At 40.8% G+C, this 22,338-nt stretch overlaps 1 long non-coding RNA gene across 1 annotated transcript; it reads left to right on the forward strand.

Moving 5' to 3' along the window:
- The first annotated feature begins 5,894 nt into the window (after positions 1 to 5,894).
- LOC147336267 (uncharacterized) lies at positions 5,895 to 8,778 on the forward strand. The gene is made up of 3 exons (XR_015128257.1): positions 5,895 to 6,348; positions 6,700 to 6,748; positions 8,213 to 8,778. It is a non-coding gene; the product is annotated as an uncharacterized LOC147336267 (long non-coding RNA).
- Positions 8,779 to 22,338: the final 13,560 nt, after the last annotated feature.

A 22,338-nucleotide genomic window follows, 5' to 3' on the forward strand; every position in this document is an offset into this window, starting at 1 on the left:
GTTGTCGAAATTCACCAGAGAAACACACACACATGAAGAGAGAGAGAGAGTATGCATTGTATGCAGACGGCTACCAAACAGCCATCATAATTCGTCACACAATGAGAACAGGACAAATCACAAATTGACAATGACTAATTAATGTTTTAAACTGTATTTGTTAACAATTTGAAAAATAAAATTTGCTGAATGAATGATCAACAGTTGTTGTTGCTGTGCAGCAGTGGGAATACTGACAACTGTCACTGGATCATTTAATGTTGAAGAAATATATTAAACCAGAGGACGACTTTTTTTTTTCTTTAATTCTCCGCTTTTCCAGTCTCTTCAATTTGTCTTTTAGAACACTCTACTCACCATATCAGGAAATGCTAAGATTTGACTAATGACTGCTTGAGAATCACTGGGCATAAAATAGTATTTTTTCCTGCCAAACTGTGTTACATTTTGAATTTTTGTAGATTAATTTAAAGAATTAAGAACAAATGATCTGTTTTGTGACAGGCTATTAATAACAAGCACCTAAAGATAATTTAAAATTAATTATTTGCAACATTGTCTGTTTTTTGTACACACAACATGGTTGATTCTTTTGAGTTAAGCACTTTTTTGTAACGGTGACAGTGTAGAAGTGAAAAAACACTGCCATCATCAGGTCAAACTTGAAATTTCAAAATTACTCTACAAATTTTATCCTGCAAATTGTCACTGAGGTTCTGTAATGACAGGAAAAAATTTTATGGAATGTTTATTTCCTTGAAAGTGGATCAAAGCCAAAGTAAAATGTATTTCTGTAGCTGTTGACCAAAGTGACCTGCTCTCCCTCTTGAGCTACAGCAACTCCTAATGTAACATTAAGTAAGATAAATACCACCTAGAACCTCTTGTACTATACAGTGTTTGTGTAGATAAAGAACTCTATGAATGTTTCTTAATCACTTTAAATAAATAATCATAAACAACCTCCAAAAATTCTGCTTGATCTGCTTGCAAACTGTCAGGGGTTAGTACTTAAAAAATTTATATATGAATGTACTACACAAAGGGAGTTCATTTGGATTTTTATGAACCCCAATTTTACAGGGAGTGCAGAATTATTAGGCAAATGAGTATTTTGTCCACATCATCCTCTTCATGCATGTTGTCTTACTCCAAGCTGTATAGGCTTGAAAGCCTACTACCAATTAAACATATTAGGTGATGTGCATCTCTGTAATGAGAAGGGGTGTGGTCTAATGACATCAACACCCTATATCAGGTGTGCATAATTATTAGGCAACGTCCTTTCCTTTGGCAAAATGGGTCAAAAGAAGGACTTGACAGGCTCAGAAAAGTCAAAAATAGTGGGATATCTTGCAGAGGGATGCAGCAGTCTCAAAATTGCAAAGCTTCTGAAGCGTGATCATCGAACAATCAAGCGTTTCATTCAAAATAGTCAACAGGGTCGCAAGAAGCGTGTGGAAAAACCAAGGCGCAAAATAACTGCCAATGAACTGAGAAAAGTCAAGTATGCAGCTGCCAAGATGCCACTTGCCACCAGTTTGGCCATATTTCAGAGCTGCAACATCACTGGAGTGCCCAAAAGCACAAGGTGTGCTATTGCACACCTTGTGATGTCAGAGACATGGCCAAGGTAAGAAAGGCTGAAAGACGACCACCACTGAACAAGACACACAAGCTGAAACGTCAAGACTGGGCCAAGAAATATCTCGACTGATTTTTCTAAGGTTTTATGGACTGATGAAATGAGAGTGAGTCTTGATGGGCCAGATGGATGGGCCCGTGGCTGGATTGGTAAAGGGCAGAGAGCTCCAGTCCGACTCAGACGCCAGCAAGGTGGAGGTGGAGTACTGGTTTGGGCTGGTATCATCAAAGATGAGCTTGTGGGGCCTTTTCGGGTTGAGGATGGAGTCAAGCTCAACTCCCAGTCCTACTGCCAGTTTCTGGAAGACACCTTCTTCAAGCAGTGGTACAGGAAGAAGTCTGCATCCTTCAAGAAAAACATGATTTTCATGCAGGACAATGCTCCATCACACGCGTCCAAGTACTCCACAGCGTGGCTGGCAAGAAAGGGTATAAAAGAAGAAAAACTAATGACATGGCCTCCTTGTTCACCTGATCTGAACCCCATTGAGAACCTGTGGTCCATCATCAAATGTGAGATTTACAAGGAGGGAAAACAGTACAACTCTCTGAACAGTGTCTGGGAGGCTGTGGTTGCTGCTGCACGCAATGTTGATGGTGAACAGATCAAAACACTGACAGAATCCATGGATGGCAGGCTTTTGAGTGTCCTTGCAAAGAAAGGTGGCTATATTGGTCGCTGATTTGTTTTTGTTTTGTTTTTGAATGTCAGAAATGTATATTTGTGAATGTGGAGATGTTATATTGGTTTCACTGATAAAAATAAATAATTGAAATGGGTATATATTTGTTTTTTGTTAAGTTGCCTAATAATTATGCACAGTAATAGTCACCTGCACACACAGATATCCCCCTAAAATAGCTAAAACTAAAAACAAACTAAAAACTACTTCCACAAACATTCAGCTTTGATATTAATGAGTTTTTTGGGTTCATTGAGAACATGGATGTTGTTCAATAATAAAATTATTCCTCAAAAATACAACTTGCCTAGTAATTCTGCACTCCCTGTAGACTGGTCAAGTTCTTCTATACCAAACTCGCTCATACATGTCTTTCTAGACCCTTCTTTGTGCGCTGCTGCACAGTCATGTTGGAACAGGAAGGGGTCATCTCCAAACTGTTTCCACAAAATTGGGAGCATGAAACTGTCAAAAATGTCTTGGTATGTCTGCGTGTATTTCAAAACATGTAGCTCTCCGACTTTATATCCTGTACGAGAGTTTGTCTTGTATTATGTTCAAATGTTTAATAAAAACGTGTATCACTCATTGATAAAGAAGAAAACTTTGAAGAAAACTCTGAAATTATCCCGATTAGTGAAGAGTGTGTCGTTTCCGCAGCACTATTCTTTGTTTCTATTTAATGTATTTAAATCTAGTATTGTGTAGATTCACAATGGTCAGAGGGCCCGGTGGCGCCAGTGTCCGGCAGCCTCGCCTCTGTCAGTGCGCCCCAGGGTGGCTGTGGCTACAATGTAGCTTGCCATCACCAGTGTGTGAATGTGTGTGTGAATGGGTGGATGACTGGATATGTAAAGCGCTTTGGGGTCCTTAGGGACTAGTAAAGCGCTGTATAAATACAGGCCATTTACCACTCAATGAGAATGATCATCACGTGTTCTTACATGATATTGTAAGAACTGTATTTAAATAATGTAATGGAGAGCAGAGGATCATCACACTTTTTTCATATAAATGGTAAATGGCCTGTATTTGTATAGTGCTTTACTAGTCCCTAAAGACCCCAAAGCGCTTTACACATCCAGTCATCTACACACACATTCACACACTGGTGATGGCAGCTACATTGCAGCCACAGCCACTCTGGGGCGCACTGACAGAGGCGAGGCTGCCAGACACTGGTGCCACTGGTTTCACCCAAAACCTCTGGTGATAATGACCCACACTTTTTTTCACACCTTGGCTCATGTTATGAAGCACATGATTAATAGTGGTCAGCAATGCACTCAAATACACTAATAGTATTTTAGTGTGATTTAAAATGGGGTAGCACAGTTACCTGCAAGAAGGTCCTGAGTTCAATTCCACTATCAAGCCGGGATCTTTCTGTGTGGAGTTTGCATGTTCTCCCCATGTTTGTGTGGGTTCTCTCCGGGTACTCCGGCTTCCTCCCACCGTCCAAAGACATGCAGTTAGAGGGGATAGGTCAATTGAAAAATCTAAATTGCCCATAAGTGTGAATCCATGAGTGAATGTGAGTACGGATGGTTGTTTGTCTCTGTGTGGTAGCCCTGCGACAGACTGGCAACCTGTCCAGGGTGTACCCTGCCTCTTGCCCTAAGATAGCTGGGATAGGCTCCAGTGCCCCCCGCAACCCTGAAAAGGATAAGCTGAAGCAAATGGATGAATTTAAAATGGTCTAAAATAATTTTTAGACCATTTCACTCATTGGATTTATTTCATTTTTCTGACAAATAATATTTTGATGAGACAAAATGTTCTGATGAACAGAAAATACTTCTTTCTGTAATATTTATTCTGTATAAACAGATTATACAGGAAACACTTGGGCTGATGGATTGTAGGTTTCCAGGTTTGGCAACTAGATCAAAACGTGGCACAGCTGGCAACCTAACAAACTTTTATCCACACTCCTAAAAGGTTGATTCTGTTCATCTGGCTGAGATTTTCATCAGTAATCTGGGACATTTAAAAGTTGATGTGTACCGTAAACCTACGCATACAGATCAGAATTTAATGTTTGACTCTCTTCATCCACTGAAGCATATACTGGGTGTCACCAGGATGCTGCAACATAGAGTGAACACCATCCCTACAGACACAGTGGCCAGGGAAGCAGAAGAACATCACATCAAGAAGGCCCAGAGTAAATGTGATTCAAGATTCTTTATTTGTCACGTGCATGGCTATACAGGTATAACACACAGTGAAATGTGACCTGATACACTCCTCGACTGTGCAACGAAAAAAAGAGAAAGACAGAACTTTATATACAGTGAATGAGTATATACAAAGAGGACATTATGTGTTGCAAGTGGGTGAGTTATGTACATTATATAAATAGAAATAAAATAAAATAAAACAATATGGAAAATTACATCTTGTGCACATTGTGTGGGAAGGGTGTTAAAATGTCATGTGCTATAGTGAGGCCAGAAGAATCAGGATGATATGAGAATATATGCACTGCACTACACACTGTATATAAATGCCACTTGTTTTGCACATATTCAACTCTGTATATTTTATATATTTTATTATTTTTATTATTTATTTATTTTTACTATTTAATTTGTAAAAATGTGTATACACACACACACACACACACACACACACACACACACTCGTAGGAAAATATTTAGTATACACATCCAGAAATGCATACACTATTATATATTGTACATATATTTATTAGTTTCAGGTTGGCCATTCTTGTATTTTGCTCGTTTGTGTTGTTGTGTTTGCACATCTCTGTTGCTTGTGGGGCTCGCACACAAGAATTTCACTCGCATGTGCTGTGCCAGTGTGCCTGCACATGTGATGTGACAATAAAAGTGATTTGATTTGATTTGATTTGAATATGATAATGAGTCCTGTCTCAGTCACTTAAGGATAATAGGGGGGTGGGGGGCACCCGTCCCATCCCAGCAACAGATGGGATGGGTCCTTCAAAATCTCTCACATCTCTCCACAGCACCTGTATAGAAAGTCCTGAGGATCACTGGAGAGACCCTGAACTTCCTCAGTTGTCGTAGGTTGTACAGGCACTGCCTAGCCTTTTTGGTCTGGACCTGAATGTGGGCAGACCATGTCAGGTCTGAGGAGATGTTGACACCGAGATACTTGAAGGACTGCACGCTCTCCACTGGAGCTCCATTAATGATAATGGAGGCTATCCCAGCTGGACATATATATATATATATATATATATATATATATATATATATATATATATATATATATATATATATATATATATATATATCTACAGGCCTTTGGAGCCGAGGATCGCAAGTTTCATTCCCGCCTGGGATGTCTGTATCCAGTAAGGGTCCTGAGGCTAGACCCCCTATGCTAAGTGAGCCTACTGCAGACATGAGCGAGACAGATTTTTTTTTATAGATATATATAACATATCAGAGGGGCTTTTAATAAGATATATATATAAAAAAACCCTCTTTACATCTGCTAATGAAAGTGAAAATGAATGAAAATAAAATGCTAGAGAAAGGGCTGTGTGGAGAGCTGTTATAAATGCATGATCTGTTGATCTGTTAGAGTTTAAGTTGAGTTTAAACTACATACATCTTATGTAATACTCAATACAAATACACTATGAACACCTTCATCTTGTTGAATTTAATATGCTGTGTGTATTATATTCTGACAAGATGAAATGTAAATGTAACTGATTTTGTTCAATAATGAGTTTGAGTGGGTTTTATTTCTTTTATGTCATTTTTGATTTCGTTGTTAGTTATTATTTTGTTTTGTTTATGACTTTGAATAAATAAAGTTTGGAGGAAAAAACACCAGTGGTTGTTATCCTGCTGGGATTTGTGGTTCATTAAATACTTGGTGTTGATTTTTAAATTCACTTCTGGAACCTTATGAAGTGGAGTCAGCTTTGGATACCATGGGAACCATTGGTGCATCTCTCAGAGTTCAGTGAAGGCAAGCATTAAGCAGGACCAAAACAAATGTCCCTCACATGCCAAGGGTAAGAAAAAAACTGGTGGTCAGTGGTAGTTTTAGTAAATCAAAGGACATTCAGTGTTTTTTTTTTCCTTTTAATTGTGTTATTTTCAATTGAATTCATGTTTCAGGTCCAGTTTATCTTTAAAACTAGGCACAAACACGAGACGAAATGTCTGTAAATTTGTAGTATCTAACTTGATTATCTTTCTTATTGCTACTTTAAAGTATTTAATCATATTTTCAAGCTAAATTTTAAAGGTACATATGTTGTTTTTCATTTATGTGCTTGGATGAGAAGTCTTAACATCATTGTTGTTTTTAAGGCAGTATTTGGATAATTTTTCTCTAAACTTATTATCTTTATGTTTGTCAGAGCTGATTCACTGAGTAACACCAGCAGCCAAATGCTCACAGTGGCAGAGGTAAGTCACTTTAACGTGACACATTAGATAAGGAAGAGACATGGCATTCCAAGTGTAACCCACCTAAAATTGCCTCATGAAAATTAACTGCTGATCCCGAGGAATGCCAGGTAGGTGGCACTATGAGATTATGTAGTGCTTGTGAATTTAAATAGCGAAGGAAAACGACGTTAAGGCTGTATCCCAATTCGGGGTCTGCAGCTTTAAAGTACGCAGCCTTAACGGTCCTCAAGGTCCGCGTACTCAAAGACCGTTAAGGCCGGAAGTGCGAGGCTTGGAAACGTTTCATACAGCTTTGTTTGACAGAAATGAAGGAGAACATATTTTGTACATTTGTTTCTACATGAGCTCTGTGTGATTTGATAAGAATCTGAGGCTGAGACCACAGGACTGTACAAACATGATTGTTGGGCTTCATTTCTGTACTGAACAGTCATTTTAAGATTAGCTAGTAAATAACAATTAGATAGTGTTGTTCATGAGACTAAAATCATCTCACTTTGGTAATGTAACTATAATATGGCCAATATTATAGTTATTATATTAATCATTATTAGTTATTACAGCAGTGAGTTTGAACTCTGTGTCAAATACTGAGCTTCAGTAAAGATTCAAGTTGCAGTTATTTATTTATATCACCTTAAATCTTCACTCAAAGACAAGTATCTGTTACAGTGTATATATAGATGTATCATACATAAGAGACAAATGTTGTTCTTTTAATGTGTTGGCATTACTAAATTTGGCTCAGTGCTTACATATATGTGTAAAAAGAAAATGTACGAGCTGTGATAACTGTTTCTGATAGAATGAAGAGTAGACTTTGCTGCTCTTAACTTTTTACTGTCCACTTTCTGCTGTGAACAAACAAATTTCCTATGTGTGGGACTAATAAAGGTTTATCTTATCTTATCTTATGTGAAGGTGAAAGGTAAACTTCACAGTGACATAAAAATGTTCCCAAAGGGGCCAGGGGAACAGTTAATTTAGCATTTTTGGCATTACAGGTACAGCCAGGATATATTTTTACTTACCTTTCACTAAAATTGCAGTTTCCCTGCTGACTCCAATTATGGAATCAGATGGGGAAGCACAGAGTTTCCGTTGTTGAATAGTGGGTTTGTGTTTGCATTTGGTGACGTGTGAACAGGATTACTTTGCTTACTTGTAAATAGCCTGTTTAAGTTACATATAAATGGGTAAAAAACATGTATAATTAATATGCAAAATATTGTTGGGGTAATGAGCATGCTGACTGCATCAAAACATCTTCTGACTACAAACACGTTTTTCATCCCTCACCTGGCGGGAGGAGTTTATGAAAGAAGGACACAACAACTCTTCAGTAATTTCCCATTTCCACTTTTTCACAACACCTCAGTCTTTGTAAGGAGGAAGTCTATCAGATCAAATGGTTGTAGATTGTTGTTACTCTGTCCATCTCTTCTTTCTCTTTATATACAGACCGGGAAAATGCAAAGAAGACCTCACCATAAGAAGGGGGTAGATTCAACTGAAGAACAGCTGGATCTGCGCACAAAAGTTCACACCAAACGATACCTCTGTGAGCAGTGTGGGAAAATGTTCAAAACACTATTAAGTTTGAAGGTCCATCAGCGTCTGCACACTGGACAAAAACCCTATTCTTGTGATCAGTGTGGCCAGAGCTTTGCCCAGTTAGTTCATCTTCAGGTGCATCAGTTTGGGCACAGTGGAAAAAAACCATTCCTCTGTGAAGAGTGTGGAAAGACCTTCACTCACCGAAGTCCTTTGAAAAGACACCAATACACCCACACAGGAGAAAAACCATTCCCCTGTGATGAGTGTGGAAAAAGGTTCTCTCACTTAGGGAACTTGAAAATGCACCAGCGTATTCACACAGGAGAAAAACCATTCCCCTGTAATAACTGTGGAAAACGCTTCGTCCAAGCAATTCATTTACAGAAACACAAGTGCATGCCACAGGTGTAGGAAGCATCCTGCCCTACATCGGCACTTCCACAAATGTTTATCAACCCATTAAAATAATTTGCAAGCATATTAACATGTTGTCATTCTAATTTCATTTTCAAATGAAAGCCAATGACAGGGAGATGTTTTCTTTCTGTGCCAGCGATCTGTGTCAGCTGATCCCTGCAACCGTGCACTTACGTCTTTGATCAAATAAACTAAGCTGAAACCATTAAATAACTAACCAGCCTGTGCCAGCGATCTGGGTCAGCTGATCCCTGCGAACGTGGACTGAAGTTTTAGATCAAATAAACAAAGCTGAAACCATTAAATAACTAACCAGCGATCTGTGTCAGCTGATCCCTGCGACCGTGCACTGAAGTTTTAGATAAAATAAACTAAGCTGAAACCATTAAATAACTAACCAGCGATCTGTGTCAGCGGATCCCTGCGACCGTGCACTGAAGTTTAAGATAAAATAAACTAAGTTGAAACCATTAAATAACTAACCAGCCTGTGCAAGGGATCTGTGCCAGAGATCTGTGTCAGCTGATCCCTGCGAACGTGGACTGAAGTTTTAGATCAAATAAACTAAGCTGAAACCACTAAATAACTAACCAGGCTGTGCCAGAGATCTGTGTCAGCTGATCCCTGCAACCGTGCACTGAAGTTTTAGAGAAAATAAACTAAGTTGAAACCATTAAATAACTAACCAGCCTGTGCCAGGAATCTTTGTCAACTGATCCCTGCAACCGTGCACTGAATTTTTAGAGAAAATAAACTAAGTTGAAACCATTAAATAACTAACCAGCGTGTGTCAGGGATCTGTGTTAGCTGATCCCTGCAAATGTGCACTGAAGTTTTACAGAAAATAAAGTAAGCTGAAACAATTAAATAACTAACCAGCCTGTGCCAGGGATCTGTGTCAGCTGATCTTTGCGACCATGCACTGAAGTCTTAGATCAAATAACTAACCTGAAACCATTAAATAACTAACCAGCCTGTGCGAGCGATCTGTGTCAGCTGATCCCTGCAACCGTGCACTGAAGTTTTAGATCAAATAAACTAAGCTGAAACCATTAAATAACCAACCAGGCTGTGCCAGAGATCTGTGTCAGCTGATCCCTGCAACCGTGCACTGAAGTTTTAGATCAAATAAACTAAGCTGAAACCATTAAATAACCAACCAGCCTGTGCCAGAGATCTGTGTCAGCTGATCCCTGCGAACGTGGACTGAAGTTGTAGATCAAATAAACAAAGCTGAAACCATTAAATAACTAACCAGCGATCTGTGTCAGCTGATCCCTGCAACCGTGCACTGAAGTTTTAGAGAAAATAAACTAAGTTGAAACCATTAAATAACTAACCAGCGTGTGTCAGGGATCTGTGTCAGCTGATCTTTGCGACCATGCACTGAAGTCTTAGATCAAATAAACTAAGCTGAAACCATTAAATAACTAACCAGCCTGTGCCAGCGATCTGTGTCAGCTGATCCCTGCAACCGTGCACTGAAGTTTTAGATAAAATAAACCAAACCGAAACCATTAAATAACTAACCAGCCTGTGCCAGCGATCTGTGTCAGCTGATTCCTGCAACCGTGCACTGAAGTTTTAGATAAACTAAGCTGAAACCATTAAATAACTAGCCAGCCTGTGCCAGGGATCTGTGTCAGCTGATCCCTGCAACCGTGCACTGAAGTTTTAGATAAACTAAGCTGAAACCATTAAATAACTAGCCAGCCTGTGCCAGCGATCTGTTTCATCTGATCCCTGCAACCGTGCACTGAAGTTTTAGATAAACTAAGCTGAAACCATTAAATAACTAACCAGCCTGTGCCAGGGATCTGTGTCAGCTGATCCCTGCAACCGTGCACTGAAGTTTTAGATAAAATAAACCAAACCGAAACCATTAAATAACTAACCAGCCTGTGCCAGCGATCTGTGTCAGCTGATTCCTGCAACCGTGCACTGAAGTTTTAGATAAACTAAGTTGAAACCATTAAATAACTAACCAGCCTGTGCCAGCGATCTGTTTCAGCTGATTCCTGCAACCGTGCACTGAAGTTTTTTATGATAAACTAAGTTGAAACCATTTAAATAACTAACCAGCCTGTGACAGCGATCTGTGTCAGCTGATCCCTGCAACCGTGCACTGAAGTTTTAGATCAAATAAACTAAGCTGAAACCATTAAATAACTAACCAGCCTGTGCCAGTGATCTGTGTCAGCTGATCCCTGCAACCGTGCACTTACGTCTTAGATCAAATAAACTAAGCTGAAACCATTAAATAACTAACCAGCCTGTGCCAGAGATCTGTGTCAGCTGATCCCTGCGAACGTGGACTGAAGTTTTAGATCAAATAAACAAAGCTGAAACCATTAAATAACTAACCAGCGATCTGTGTCAGCTGATCACTGCGACCGTGCACTGAAGTTTTAGATAAAATAAACTAAGTTGAAACCATTAAATAACTAACCAGCCTGTGCCAGCGATCTGTGTCAGCTGATCCCTGCAACCGTGCACTGAAGTCTTAGATCAAATAAACTAAGCTGAAACCATTAAATAACTAACCAGCCTGTGCCAGCGATCTGGGTCAGCTGATCCCTGCGAACGTGCACTGAAGTCTTAGATCAAATAAACTAACCTGAAACCATTAAATAACCAACCAGCCTGTGCGAGCGATCTGTGTCAGCTGATCCCTGCAACCGTGCACTGAATTTTTAGAGAAAATAAACTAAGTTGAAACCATTAAATAACTAACCAGTGTGTGTCAGGGATCTGTGTCAGCTGATCCCTGCAACTGTGCACTGAAGTTTTACAGAAAATAAAGTAAGCTGAAACAATTAAATAACTAACCAGCCTGTGCCAGCGATCTGTGTCAGCTGATCCCTGCGACCGTGCACTGAAGTTTAAGATAAAATAAACTAAGTTGAAACCATTAAATAACTAACCAGCCTGTGCCAGCGATCTGTTTCAGCTGATCTTTGCGAACGTGCACTGAAGTCTTAGATCAAATAAACTAACCTGAAACCATTAAATAACCAACCAGCCTGTGCCAGCGATCTGTGTCAGCTGATCCCTGCAACCGTGCACTGAAGTTTTAGATCAAATAAACTAAGCTGAAACCATTAAATAACCAACCAGGCTGTGCCAGAGATCTGTGTCAGCTGATCCCTGCGAACGTGGACTGAAGTTTTAGATCAAATAAACTAAGCTGAAACCACTAAATAACTAACCAGCCTGTGCCAGCGATCTGTGTCAGCTGATCCCTGCAACCGTGCACTGAAGTTTTAGAGAAAATAAACTAAGTTGAAACCATTAAATAACTAACCAGCCTGTGCCAGGAATCTTTGTTAACTGATCCCTGCAACCGTGCACTGAATTTTTAGAGAAAATAAACTAAGTTGAAACCATTAAATAACTAACCAGCGTGTGTCAGGGATCTGTGTCAGCTGATCTTTGGACCATGCACTGAAGTCTTAGATCAAATAAACTAACCTGAAACCATTAAATAACTAACCAGCCTGTGCCAGCGATCTGTGTCAGCGGATCCCTGCGACCGTGCACTGAAGTTTTAGATAAAATAAACTAAGTTGAAACCATTCAATAACTAACCAGCCTGTGCCAGCGATCTGTGTCAGCGGATCCCTGCGACCGTGCACTGAAGTTTTAGATCAAATAAACTAAGTTAAAACCATTAAATAACTAACCAGCCTGTGCCAGCGATCTGTGTCAGCGGATCCCTGCGACCGTGCACTGAAGTTTAAGATAAAATAAACTAAGTTGAAACCATTAAATAACTAACCAGCCTGTGCCAGGGATCTGTGTCAGCTGATCCCTGCAACCGTGCACTGAAGTTTTAGATAAACTAAGCTGAAACCATTAAATAACTAGCCAGCCTGTGCCAGCGATCTGTTTCAGCTGATCTTTGCAAACGTGCCCTGAAGTTTTAGATCAAATAAACTAACCTGAAACCATTAAATAACCAACCAGCCTGTGCGAGCGATCTGTGTCAGCTGATCCCTGCAATCGTGCACTGAAGTTTTAGATAAACTTGGCTGAAACCATTAAATAACTAACCAGCCTGTACCAGCGATCTGTTTCAGCTGATCCCTGCAATCGTGCACTGAAGTTTTAGAGAAAATAAACTAAGTTGAAACCATTAAATAACTAACCAGCCTGTGCCAGGAATCTTTGTCAACTGATCCCTGCAACTGTGCACTGAAGTTCTACAGAAAATAAAGTAAGCTGAAACAATTAAATAACTAACCAGCCTGTGCCAGGGATCTGTGTCAGCTGATCCCTGCGACCATGCACTGAAGTCTTAGATCAAATAAACTAAGCTGAAACCATTAAATAACCAATCAGCCTGTGCGAGCGATCTGTGTCAGCTGATCCCTGGAACCGTGCACTCAAGTTGTAGATCAAATAAACAAAGCTGAAACCATTAAATAACTAACCAGCGATCTGTGTCAGCTGATCACTGCGACCGTGCACTGAAGTTTTAGATCAAATAAACTAAGCTGAAACCACTAAATAACTAACCAGCCTGTGCCAGCGATCTGTGTCAGCTGATCCCTGCAACCGTGCACTGAAGTTTTAGAGAAAATAAACTAAGTTGAAACCATTAAATAACTAACCAGCGTGTGTCAGGGATCTGTGTTAGCTGATCCCTGCAACCGTGCACTGAAGTTTTAGAGAAAATAAACTAAGTTGAAACCATTAAATAACTAACCAGCCTGTGCCAGGGATCTGTGTCAGCTGATCTTTGCGACCATGCACTGAAGTCTTAGATCAAATAAACTAACCTGAAACCATTTAAATAACTAACCAGCCTGTGCAAGGGATCTGTGTCAGCTGATCCCTGCAACCGCGCACTGAAGTTTTAGATAAACTTGGCTGAAACCATTAAATAACTAACCAGCCTGTACCAGCGATCTGTTTCAGCTGATCCCTGCAATCGTGCACTGAAGTTTTAGATCAAATAAACTAAGTTAAAACCATTAAATAACTAACCAGCCTGTGCCAGGGATCTGTGTCAGCTGATTCCTGCAACCGTGCACTGAAGTTTTAGATAAACTAAGCTGAAACCATTAAATAACTAGCCAGCCTGTGCCAGCGATCTGTGTCAGGTGATCCCTGCAACCGTGCACTGAAGTTTTAGATAAAATAAACCAAACCAAAACCATTAAATAACTAACCAGCCTGTGCCAGCGATCTGTGTCAGCTGATTCCTGCAACCGTGCACTGAAGTTTTAGATAAACTAAGCTGAAACCATTAAATAACTAGCCAGCCTGTGCCAGGGATCTGTGTCAGCTGATTCCTGCAACCGTGCACTGAAGTTTTAGATAAACTAAGCTGAAACCATTAAATAACTAGCCAGCCTGTGCCAGGCATCTGTGTCAGCTGATCCCTGCAACCGTGCACTGAAGTTTTAGATAAACTTGGCTGAAACCATTAAATAACTAACCAGCCTGTACCAGCGATCTGTTTCAGCTGATCCCTGCAACCGTGCACTGAAGTTTTAGATAAACTAAGCTGAAACCATTAAATAACTAACCAGCCTGTGCCAGCGATCTGTGTCAGCTGATCCCTGCAACCGTGCACTGAAGTTTTAGATAAAATAAACCAAACCGAAACCATTAAATAACTAACCAGCCTGTGCCAGCGATCTGTGTCAGCTGATTCCTGCAACCGTGCACTGAAGTTTTAGATAAACTAAGCTGAAACCATTAAATAACTAGCCAGCCTGTGCCAGGGATCTGTGTCAGCTGATCCCTGCAACCGTGCACTGAAGTTTTAGATAAACTAAGCTGAAACCATTAAATAACTAGCCAGCCTGTGCCAGCGATCTGTTTCATCTGATCCCTGCAACCGTGCACTGAAGTTTTAGATAAACTAAGCTGAAACCATTAAATAACTAACCAGCCTGTGCCAGCGATCTGTGTCAGCTGATCCCTGCAACCGTGCACTGAAGTTTTAGATAAAATAAACCAAACCGAAACCATTAAATAACTAACCAGCCTGTGCCAGCGATCTGTGTCAGCTGATTCCTGCAACCGTGCACTGAAGTTTTAGATAAACTAAGTTGAAACCATTAAATAACTAACCAGCCTGTGCCAGCGATCTGTGTCAGCTGATCCCTGCAACCGTGCACTGAAGTTTTTTATGATAAACTAAGTTGAAACCATTTAAATAACTAACCAGCCTGTGACAGCGATCTGTGTCAGCTGATCCCTGCAACCGTGCACTGAAGTTTTAGATCAAATAAACTAAGCTGAAACCATTAAATAACTAACCAGCCTGTGCCAGCGATCTGTGTCAGCTGATCCCTGCAACCGTGCACTGAAGTTTTAGATAAACTAAGCTGAAACCATTAAATAACTAGCCAGCCTGTGCCAGGGATCTGTGTCAGCTGATCCCTGCAACCGTGCACTGAAGTTTTAGATAAACTTGGCTGAAACCATTAAATAACTAACCAGCCTGTACCAGCGATCTGTTTCAGCTGATCCCTGCAACCGTGCACTGAAGTTTTAGATAAACTAAGCTGAAACCATTAAATAACTAGCCAGCCTGTGCCAGGGATCTGTGTCAGCTGATCCCTGCAACCGTGCACTGAAGTTTTAGATAAACTAAGCTGAAACCATTAAATAACTAGCCAGCCTGTGCCAGCGATCTGTTTCATCTGATCCCTGCAACCGTGCACTGAAGTTTTAGATAAACTAAGCTGAAACCATTAAATAACTAACCAGCCTGTGCCAGCGATCTGTGTCAGCTGATCCCTGCAACCGTGCACTGAAGTTTTAGATAAAATAAACCAAACCGAAACCATTAAATAACTAACCAGCCTGTGCCAGCGATCTGTGTCAGCTGATCCCTGCAACCGTGCACTGAAGTTTTAGATAAACTAAGCTGAAACCATTAAATAACTAACCAGCCTGTGCCAGCGATCTGTTTCAGCTGATTCCTGCAACTGTGCACTGAAGTTTTTTATGATAAACTAAGTTGAAACCATTTAAATAACTAACCAGCCTGTGCCAGCGATCTGTGTCAGCTGATCCCTGCAACCGTGCACTGAAGTTTTAGATCAAATAAACTAAGCTGAAACCATTAAATAACTAACCAGCCTGTGCCAGCGATCTGTGTCAGCTGATCCCTGCAAGCGTGCACTGAAGTTTTAGATCAAATAAACTAAGCTGAAACCATTAAATAACTAACCAGCCTGTGCCAGCGATCTGTGTCAGCGGATCCCTGCGACCGTGCACTGAAGTTTTAGATCAAATAAACTAAGTTGAAAGTATTAAATAACTAACCAGCCTGTGCCAGCGATCTGTTTCAGCTGATCCCTGCGAACGTGGACTGAAGTTGTAAATCAAATAAACTAAGCTGAAACCATTAAATAACTAACCAGCGATCTGTGTCAGCTGATCCCTGCGACCGTGCACTGAAGTTTTAGAGAAAATAAACTAAGTTGAAACCATTAAATAACTAACCAGTGTGTGTCAGGGATCTGTGTTAGTTGATCCCTGCGACCGTGCACTGAAGTTTTAGATAAAATAAACTAAGTTGAAACCATTAAATAACTAACCAGCCTGTGCCAGCGATCTGTTTCAGCTGATCTTTGCGAACGTGCACTGAAGTCTTAGATCAAATAAACTAAGCTGAAACCATTAAATAACTAACCAGCCTGTCCCAGCGCTCTGTGTCAACTGATCCCTGCAACCGTGCACTGAATTTTTAGAGAAAATAAACTAAGTTGAAACCATTAAATAACTAACCAGCCTGTGCCAGGGATCTGTGTCAACTGATCCCTGCAACCGTGCACTGAATTTTTAGAGAAAATAAACTAAGTTGAAACCATTAAATAACTAACCAGCCTGTGCCAGGGATCTGTGTCAACTGATCCCTGCAACCGTGCACTGAATTTTTAGAGAAAATAAACTAAGTTGAAACCATTAAATAACTAACCAGCCTGTGCCAGGGATCTGTGTCAGCTGATCCCTGCAACCGTGCACTGAATTTTTAGAGAAAATAAACTAAGCTGAAACCATTAAATAACCAACCAGGCTGTGCCAGGGATCTGTGTCAGCTGATCCCTGCGAACGTGGACTGAAGTCTTAGATGAAATAAACTAAGTTGAAACCATTAAATAACTAACCAGCCTGTGCAAGGGATCTGTGTCAGTTGATCCCTGCAACCGTGCACTGAAGTTTTAGATAAACTTGGCTGAAACCATTAAATAACTAACCAGCCTGTACCAGCGATCTGTTTCAGCTGATCCCTGCAATCGTGCACTGAAGTTTTAGATCAAATAAACTAAGTTAAAACCATTAAATAACTAACCAGCCTGTGCCAGGGATCTGTGTCAGCTGATCCCTGCAACCGTGCACTGAAGTTTTAGATAAACTAAGCTGAAACCATTAAATAACTAACCAGCCTGTGCCAGCGATCTGTGTCAGCTGATTCCTGCAACCGTGCACTGAAGTTTTAGATAAACTAAGTTGAAACCATTAAATAACTAACCAGCCTGTGCCAACGATCTGTGTCAGCTGATCCCTGCAACCGTGCACTGAAGTTTTAGATAAAATAAACCAAACCGAAACCATTAAATAACTAACCAGCCTGTGCCAGCGATCTGTGTCAGCTGATTCCTGCAACCGTGCACTGAAGTTTTAGATAAACTAAGTTGAAACCATTAAATAACTAACCAGCCTGTGCCAGCGATCTGTTTCAGCTGATCTTTGCGAACGTGCACTGAAGTCTTAGATCAAATAAACTAAGCTGAAACCATTAAATAACTAACCAGCCTGTGCCAGCGATCTGTGTCAGCGGATCCCTGCGACCGTGCACTGAAGTTTTAGATAAAATAAACTAAGTTGAAACCATTAAATAACTAACCAGCCTGTGCAAGGGATCTGTGTCAGCTGATCCCTGCAACCGCGCACTGAAGTTTTAGATAAACTTGGCTGAAACCATTAAATAACTAACCAGCCTGTGCCAGCGATCTGTGTCAGCGGATCCCTGCGACCGTGCACTGAAGTTTTAGATAAAATAAACTAAGTTGAAACCATTAAATAACTAACCAGCCTGTGCAAGGGATCTGTGTCAGCTGATCCCTGCAACCGCGCACTGAAGTTTTAGATCAAATAAACTAAGTTAAAACCATTAAATAACTAACCAGCCTGTGCCAGGGATCTGTGTCAGCTGATCCCTGCAACCGTGCACTGAAGTTTTAGATAAACTAAGCTGAAACCATTAAATAACTAACCAGCCTGTACCAGCGATCTGTTTCAGCTGATCCCTGCAATCGTGCACTGAAGTTTTAGATCAAATAAACTAAGTTAAAACCATTAAATAACTAACCAGCCTGTGCCAGGGATCTGTGTCAGCTGATCCCTGCAACCGTGCACTGAAGTTTTAGATAAAATAAACCAAACCGAAACCATTAAATAACTAACCAGCCTGTGCCAGCGATCTGTGTCAGCTGATTCCTGCAACCGTGCACTGAAGTTTTAGAGAAAATAAACTAAGTTGAAACCATTAAATAACTAACCAGCCTGTGCCAGCGATCTGTTTCAGCTGATCTTTGCGAACGTGCACTGAAGTCTTAGATCAAATAAACTAAGCTGAAACCATTTAAATAACCAACCAGCCTGTGCCAGCGATCTGTGTCAGCTGATCCCTGCAACCGTGCACTGAAGTTTTAGATCAAATAAACTAAGCTGAAACCATTAAATAACTAACCAGCCTGTGCCATCGATCTGTGTCAGCGGATCCCTGCGACCGTGCACTGAAGTTTTAGATAAAATAAACTAAGTTGAAACCATTAAATAACTAACCAGCCTGTGCAAGGGATCTGTGTCAGCTGATCCCTGCAACCGCGCACTGAAGTTTTAGATAAACTTGGCTGAAACCATTAAATAACTAACCAGCCTGTACCAGCGATCTGTTTCAGCTGATCTTTGCGAATGTGCACTGAAGTCTTAGATCAAAATAAACTAAGCTGAAACCACGAAATAACTAACCAGCCTGTGCCAGCGATCTGTGTCAGCTGATCCCTGCAACCGTGCACTTACGTCTTAGATCAAATAAACTAAAATGAAATCATTAAATAACTAACCAGCCTGTGCCAGCGATCTGTGTCAGCTGATCCCTGCAACCGTGCACTTACGTCTTAGATCAAATAAACTAACCTGAAACCATTTAAATAACTAACCAGCCTGTGACAGCGATCTGTGTCAGCTGATCCCTGCAAGCGTGCACTGAAGTTTTAGATTAAATAAACTAAGCTGAAACCATTAAATAACTAAACAGCCTGTGCCAGCGATCTGTGTCAGCTGATCCCTGCAAGCGTGCACTGAAGTTTTAGATCAAATAAACTAAGCTGAAACCATTAAATAACTAACCAGCCTGTGCCAGCGATCTGTGTCAGCGGATCCCTGCGACCGTGCACTGAAGTTTTAGATAAAATAAACTAAGTTGAAACCATTAAATAACTAGCCAGCCTGTGCAAGGGATCTGTGTCAGCTGATCCCTGCAACCGTGCACTGAAGTTTTAGAGAAAATAAACTAAGTTGAAACCATTAAATAACTAACCAGCCTGTGCCAGCGATCTGTGTCAGCTGATCCCTGCAACCGTGCACTGAAGTTTTAGATCAAATAAACTAAGCTGAAACCACTAAAACACTAACCAGCCTGTGTCAGGAATCTTTGTCAACTGATCCCTGCAACCGTGCACTGAATTTTTAGAGAAAATAAACTAAGTTGAAACCATTAAATAACTAACCAGCGTGTGTCAGGGATCTGTGTTAGCTGATCCCTGCAACTGTGCACTGAAGTTTTACAGAAAATAAAGTAAGCTGAAACAATTAAATAACTAACCAGCCTGTGCGAGCGATCTGTGTCAGCTGATCCCTGCAACCGTGCACTGAAGTTTTAGATCAAATAAACTAAGCTGAAACCATTAAATAACCAACCAGGCTGTTCCAGAGATCTGTGTCAGCTGATCCCTGCGAACGTGGACTGAAGTTGTAGATCAAATAAACAAAGCTGAAACCATTAAATAACTAACCAGCGATCTGTGTCAGCTGATCACTGCGACTGTGCACTGAAGTTTTAGATCAAATAAACTAAGCTGAAACCACTAAATAACTAACCAGCCTGTGCCAGCGATCTGTGTCAGCTGATCCCTGCAACCGTGCACTGAAGTTTTAGAGAAAATAAACTAAGTTGAAACCATTAAATAACTAACCAGCCTGTGCCAGGGATCTGTGTCAGCTGATCTTTGCGACCATGCACTGAAGTCTTAGATCAAATAAACTAACCTGAAACCATTTAAATAACTAACCAGCCTGTGACAGCGATCTGTGTCAGCTGATCCCTGCAACCGTGCACTGAAGTTTTAGATCAAATAAACTAAGCTGAAACCATTAAATAACTAACCAGCCTGTACCAGCGATCTGTTTCAGCTGATCCCTGCAATCGTGCACTGAAGTTTTAGATCAAATAAACTAAGTTAAAACCATTAAATAACTAACCAGCCTGTGCCAGGGATCTGTGTCAGCTGATCCCTGCAACCGTGCACTGAAGTTTTAGATAAACTAAGTTAAAACCATTAAATAACTAACCAGCCTGTGCCAGGGATCTGTGTCAGCTGATCCCTGCAACCGCGCACTGAAGTTTTAGATAAACTTGGCTGAAACCATTAAATAACTAACCAGCCTGTGCCAGCGATCTGTGTCAGCTGATCCCTGCAACCGCGCACTGAAGTTTTAGATAAACTTGGCTGAAACCATTAAATAACTAACCAGCCTGTGCCAGCGATCTGTTTCAGCTGATCCCTGCAACCGTGCACTGAAGTCTTAGATCAAATAAACTAACCTGAAACCATTAAATAACTAACCAGCCTGTGCCAGCGATCTGTGTCAGCTGATCCCTGCAACCGTGCACTGAAGTTTTAGATCAAATAAACTAAGCTGAAACCATTAAATAACCAACCAGGCTGTGCCAGAGATCTGTGTCAGCTGATCCCTGCGAACGTGGACTGAAGTTGTAGATCAAATAAACAAAGCTGAAACCATTAAATAACTAACCAGCGATCTGTGTCAGCTGATCACTGCGACCGTGCACTGAAGTTTTAGATAAACTAAGCTGAAACCATTAAATAACTAACCAGCCTGTGCCAGCGATCTGTGTCAGCAGATCCCTGCGACCGTGCACTGAAGTTTTAGATAAAATAAACTAAGTTGAAACCATTAAATAACTAACCAGCCTGTGCAAGGGATCTGTGTCAGCTGATCCCTGCAACCGCGCACTGAAGTTTTAGATAAACTTGGCTGAAACCATTAAATAACTAACCTGTACCAGCGATCTGTTTCAGCTGATCCCTGCAATCGTGCACTGAAGTTTTAGATCAAATAAACTAAGTTAAAACCATTAAATAACTAACCAGCCTGTGCCAGGGATCTGTGTCAGCTGATCCCTGCAACCGTGCACTGAAGTTTTAGATAAACTAAGCTGAAACCATTAAATAACTAGCCAGCCTGTGCCAGCCATCTGTGTCAGCGGATCCCTGCGACCGTGCACTGAAGTTTTAGATAAAATAAACTAAGTTGAAACCATTAAATAACTAACCAGCCTGTGCAAGGGATCTGTGTCAGCTGATCCCTGCAACCGCGCACTGAAGTTTTAGATAAACTTGGCTGAAACCATTAAATAACTAACCAGCCTGTACCAGCGATCTGTTTCAGCTGATCCCTGCAATCGTGCACTGAAGTTTTAGATCAAATAAACTAAGTTAAAACCATTAAATAACTAACCAGCCTGTGCCAGGGATCTGTGTCAGCTGATCCCTGCAACCGTGCACTGAAGTTTTAGATAAACTAAGCTGAAACCATTAAATAACTAACCAGCCTGTGCCAGCGATCTGTTTCATCTGATCCCTGCAACCGTGCACTGAAGTTTTAGATAAAATAAACCAAACCGAAACCATTAAATAACTAACCAACCTGTGCCAGCGATCTGTGTCAGCTGATTCCTGCAACCGTGCACTGAAGTTTTAGATAAACTAAGTTGAAACCATTAAATAACTTACGAGCCTGTGCCAGCGATCTGTGTCAGCTGATCCCTGCAACCGTGCACTGAAGTTTTAGATAAACTAAGCTGAAACAATTAAATAACTAACCAGCCTGTGCCAGCGATCTGTGTCAGCTGATCCCTGCGAATGTGGACTGAAGTTTTAGATCAAATAAACCAAACCTAAACCATTAAATAACTAACCAGTCTGTACCAGCGATTCTGTGTCAGCTGATCCCTGCAACCGTGCACTGAAGTTTTAGATTAAATAAACCAAACCTAAACCATTAAATAACTAACCAGCCTGTGCCAGCGATCTGTGTCAGCTGATCCCTGCAACCGTGCACTGAAGTTTTAGATAAACTAAGCTGAAACCATTAAATAACTAACCAGCCTGTGCCAGCTATCTTTGTCATCTGATCCCTGCAACCGTGCACTGAAGTTTTAGATAAACTTGGCTGAAACCATTAAATAACTAACCAGCCTGTGCCAGGGATCTGTGTCAGCTAATCCCTGCAACCGTGCACTGAAGTTTTAGATCAAATAAACTAAGCTGAAACCATTA

Source organism: Aulonocara sp. 'chitande type north' Nkhata Bay, linkage group LG3 (genome assembly GCF_057382095.1).
Source record: "Aulonocara sp. 'chitande type north' Nkhata Bay isolate Kocher_YH1m ecotype deep benthic linkage group LG3, A_spYH_male_GT1.1, whole genome shotgun sequence".
Taxonomy (NCBI): Eukaryota; Metazoa; Chordata; class Actinopteri; order Cichliformes; family Cichlidae; genus Aulonocara; species Aulonocara sp. 'chitande type north' Nkhata Bay.